Raw genomic sequence first — 4,962 nt, 5'->3', positions numbered from 1 at the left:
GTTCAAATGTTTTTTTTCTTGTGAGTCGTAGGTCTTCATGTTGAATGGCAAATGAATGAACGCGTTCACAATTTGAACGTCTAATGATGCCGAGGTACGCTGATCGACCCGGATCTGTGGATCTGTTCTTCGGAAATTAACGGTTTGGTATTTCAGAGCTCACGTCTAACCTTCAAACATGACAAACCTGAACAAATTGTAGATGTAAACATTTTTCTGTTTTGAAGTTCCTCGACTGAAAGCTACAGGTGAATATTTTATAAGTTGTCAGGAGGATATTAGGCTGTGACAATGTGAACGGAAAAGGTTGAACGTGAGAAACCACAACTAGAAACTACAAACTACAACTAATATGCACCGATCAAGCATAACATTATGACCCCCGACAGGAGAAGTGAATAACATTGAACCATCTTGTGACAACACAGTGTTCTGCTGGGAAGCTTTTGGACCTGGCATTCATTCATGTGGATGTTACACCCAGACTAGACCAGGCACCCACACCTCTGACACGGACACACACAAAAACAGTTTAGAAACAACTAATAAAGTGCAGCACAAGATGTTGACCTGGCCTCCAAATTCACTAGATCCTGTGGGATGATCCACAGAGGTCCCTCCCCTTTGGAGGCACCTTCCACAATATTAGGAAGATGGTCATAATGTTTTGCCTGATCGGTGTACGCTAGACTGGACAATTCCAATTCACTTTGTAAATTTAGAAACCGAAAGGTCATCAGACTCTTTATTTTCAGTTTGAGTCATGCGGAGTAATGAATGCAGTGCCATGGGGCCCATCGACCAGCAGATCAGAATGATGATTAATAATTCAAGTCCAGGTTAAAGGCAGACAGGGAGATACAACGAATGCGGATGTTATATTTCTGTTTTTCTTTGTTTTGTTTTTTATTTGTACCCCGTGTTATTTTTTTTTAGTATTAGCAGCGCAGCGGTCCTCGCGTCACCCTTTGCATTGTACCGTCCACGCAGCAAAACTCTTTGATCAAGAGGTTGCCAGACAACGACGCCGCATCTCCAGCAGAGAGACGTGCCTGTCAGACAGCTGGCAGGATCGAGGTAAATAAGCCTAAATGCATGTACATGCTACGTGACAAGCTTCTGTCAGAGCAGCGGGAGGGGGTCTGTGGCACAGATCTATTAAGGCTTTTCAGTCTGGCCCTCACTCCTCCTCAGTTTCTCTCAAACCAAAGACATTCATGACAGGAAAGCAGGACTTGTGCTCGTGCATACAAGTGGTAAATGATTGTAGGATTTCACTCTCCCATCTGTCCGCTAATCCTCGCGCAGACACACTTCCATTCCGTGTCTATATTCTTTTCATTTGACGAGAAAATACTTCCTCGCGTCTAATTTCCCCGAGCAGCTTACCTGCCGTGTATCCGCCAATGAAGTAACGACTCAGACCAGGGGAGTCATTTGTCACCGCTATCTGCTCCGTCCGGGTCATTAACATCCACAATTGGCTTTAGATCAGCCCATATTCCACCAGTTATTCAAGACCGAATCTGTGTATGGCCGTAGAGAAGAAAAGCTGTGATTAAGACTAGATATAAAGTCTGCTCATCAGAAACGAGGCGCGGACCTTTTACTTTGAAATAAAATTCCACAGAGAAGTGGGCATCTAAACTCCTTCAAAGACGAGCCATTAATTGGACACATCTGTTGGAAAAGCCCACAAGAGATTAGTCCTCAATGCTCTAACAATATAATTAGGCTTCTGCCCTGTTCTGGACAATGTGCACCACTGCAGCACTGAGATGAAATGTGTTCATATTACAGTAGGTGATGAAATTCATTATTCATTCATAGCAATCGGCCAGCTCTGCCACGTGAAATTAAAGCAAGCGTAGGTTTTGAGAAACTCCAAACTCATGGTTGATAAAGGAAAAGCTGAGAACTTGGTCAGCATGCAGATAAAAAAAAACAAAAAACTGATAAACAAGGTCTTGGATCCATAAAGCTAAATGACATATAACATAAGCACCGCGCTGCAGCATTTTCTACACAAAAGGCCTCTGATCTCCCTTACATGAGGTTGCAGACAGAGTCTCCTTTCTTCCTCAGACAAATTTGTTTTTAGCCACGCTAGCTGTTTTATGCGGTGATAATGTTTTCAGATGCAAATTAGTTATTCGCCGGATGGTTTGCAAATCAGACTTGTATAAAGTTTTGCTTCACAATTGTATAACATAAAAAAAATATAAATTTTTTATAGTCCCACCGACCTCTGTGTTTCTGTAATGCCGTCTCACATCCTAAATTGTTTCCTGCTTGTTAGCTCGCTGTTTTATCTTATCTTCTGAGACGCTGAGGGTTGCCTAGCAGTGTTGTTTTAACAACTTACGACTGATGTTACCCGGCCGTGACTTCCAGCGTTGTAATCATAAGCTCACAAGGACCGTTTGAAAGCAGCATTGTTCCCGATGCCTAGAGGATGAAGGAATTTCTGGGTGACTAGGATCTCATCATTCATTCATTCAATCATTTTCTGTAACTGCTTATCCTCTAGAGCAGGGGTGTCAAACATGCGACCCGCAGGCCAATGCCGGCCCCCGAAGAGGGTCCTATGTGCTGCAAAAATCACGTAGACATGGCACCTATTTCTAATTTGTCCAATATGGGTTGGACTGTTTTAGTCGACGATAACACGACACCTCAAACCAATTATCTTTCTTAGTAATTTAACCCTAACCAATGCAATGAGTAGCTTCTCCATGAGGAAAGACACATCCTGTGGTTGTGGAAAAGATGTTAGTCGGTTTGATCAAATCTGAAAGGTATTTGAAGAAAGGCAACTGGAATTTCTTGAAGACGTTGCGCCACTCATATGAGTAGCTTCTTCAGTTCTGAGAGACTGGTGGGAAGTTGAGGTTTAAATAGGAAGTCTCTGTGGGTAAAGCCCATCGGAAACTTGGTCGACTTGTTTATGTAATAACCAGAAACTGGTGCCACTAATTTCCAATTAACAGTGGGGTACTTATCTATCGCTACGACTTCAAGAATTTTTATTTTAAGTCCAGTTGCATTTCTTCAAACGCCTTTTGGATTACCATGACCTGGACGACTGAGAACCTTCACAGGCGAAAGGTCGAATCATTGGCATGCATCAAGCAGAGAAAACATCTGAGGAGACTGAAGCAGAAACTACTAAAATTGCGTTAAGAACTGTCCAACGCATTATTTAAAACTGGAATGATAGTGGGGAACCATCGTCTTGGAGGCGAATAGAAGAACAACAACAGTAGAACTCAGGGCTAATATTTTGTGTTGTTTGATGTTTAATCGTGAAAGTAAGAGAATTTCCACACATAAAATACAAAGAGAACTCAAGAGATTGGTACTGAACAGCTGTGTAGCCTTAAAATAAACACTAATCAGTGAGGCTAACCGGTAAAAAAGGCTTCAATCTGCTAGGGAGCATAAAGATTGGACTGTGGAGCATAAAGATTGGACTGTGGAGCAATGGCAGAAGGTCATGTGGATTGATGAGTCCAGATTTACTCTGTTACAGAGTGATGGGGCATCAGGGCAAGAAGAGAGGCAGATGAAGTGATTCTCCCATCATGCGGTTGCTGCAGTTGCTCAGGTTCAGTATCATCATGTCCAAAGAATGAGGTCAGCTGACTACCTGAATATACTGAAAGACCAAGTTATTCCACCGATGGACTTTTTCTTCCTTGATGACACGGGCGTATTCCACCATGACAACGCCAGGATTCATCGAGCTCAGATTGTGAACAAGTGGTTCAGGGAACACGAGACATCATCGACCACCATCATCTTTGGGATGTTTGGTGGCGAAGGCTTTGCACAGTGGTCAGGCTCTCCCATCATCAATAAAAGATCTTGGTGAAAAATTAATGCAACACTGGATGGAAATAAATCTTGTGACTTTGCAGAAGCTTCTTATTGAGCTGCGGATGCTTGTGTAATTAAAGCTAAAGGCGATCCAACGAAATATTAGAGTGTGTGATTTGTTTTTTCTTTTTTCAAGAAGAATTTCAGGTTGTTCATAAAATGTTGTGAAAAAAAAAATTACTTCATTAAATTATTATCTACTTGTGCTGCTCAGATATTACGTTATCGAACATAATCAAAAGTGGGTATGTGGCCCCCGAACTGAAATAAATATGACGCCCCTGCTGTAGAGCGTCAGGCTTATTGAGTCGCTCTGTCTTTGCCTCTCTGGGCTGCTGTACAACAGGAAACTGGAAAATAGCCGACAGAGCTGACTTGCTTTGACTTTGCCGTGGTATTGGCTTAAACCATTTCTGTGCTTGTTCCACCTCCTCCGTCCCCAAACAAATGTAAAAAGAAAATCACACTGAGCTGACAAAGAAACGAAACAAAAAAAAAAAAAATCTGCTTTAAAGTAGAACAACGTCACACTGGATGGAAATCAAATTACAGAAGGTGCAGCCAGTTCACCAAAGTATAGTGAGCCGCCACTGTAATTATTGCTGCTGAAGTGAAAAATTGCCCACACATAGTGTATACTCAGATGGAATTCATATCGCTGATTAGCAGGTATGAGGCTTTTATTTCTGTGATGGCAGAGAAAACTGTCTTTTTTTTAATACAAGTTTATATGCTGTTTTTATATATATATATAAATAGGATCTGCAGTTTTTTTCTTTCTCTGTTGCTGATATTAACTAGTATGTCATTGATTTTGGAGGATTCTGAAAGACCTGTGTGATCAATTTTGTGACTTTAAAGCGAAATTGGAGAGCGAGGACAGCGTACGTGAACAAAACGAGGAGCCCTGGCTGCACTTGGTGTGCAAATAAATGTTGCAACGATCACATGGCATTTGTTGATTATGTGTTACTCGGCTGAATAAATTCACTGTGTAGAGCGTGGGGCATCGTTAATACTACATATATATACACGAATCAGCCACAACATTATGACCATCTCGTCAAAATTCAATGTTCTGCA

Source organism: Mugil cephalus, chromosome 13, assembly GCF_022458985.1.
Source record: "Mugil cephalus isolate CIBA_MC_2020 chromosome 13, CIBA_Mcephalus_1.1, whole genome shotgun sequence".
Lineage (NCBI taxonomy): Eukaryota > Metazoa > Chordata > Actinopteri > Mugiliformes > Mugilidae > Mugil > Mugil cephalus.
The sequence above is the reverse complement of the archived record's forward strand: the minus strand, read 5'-3'. Positions refer to the sequence as shown.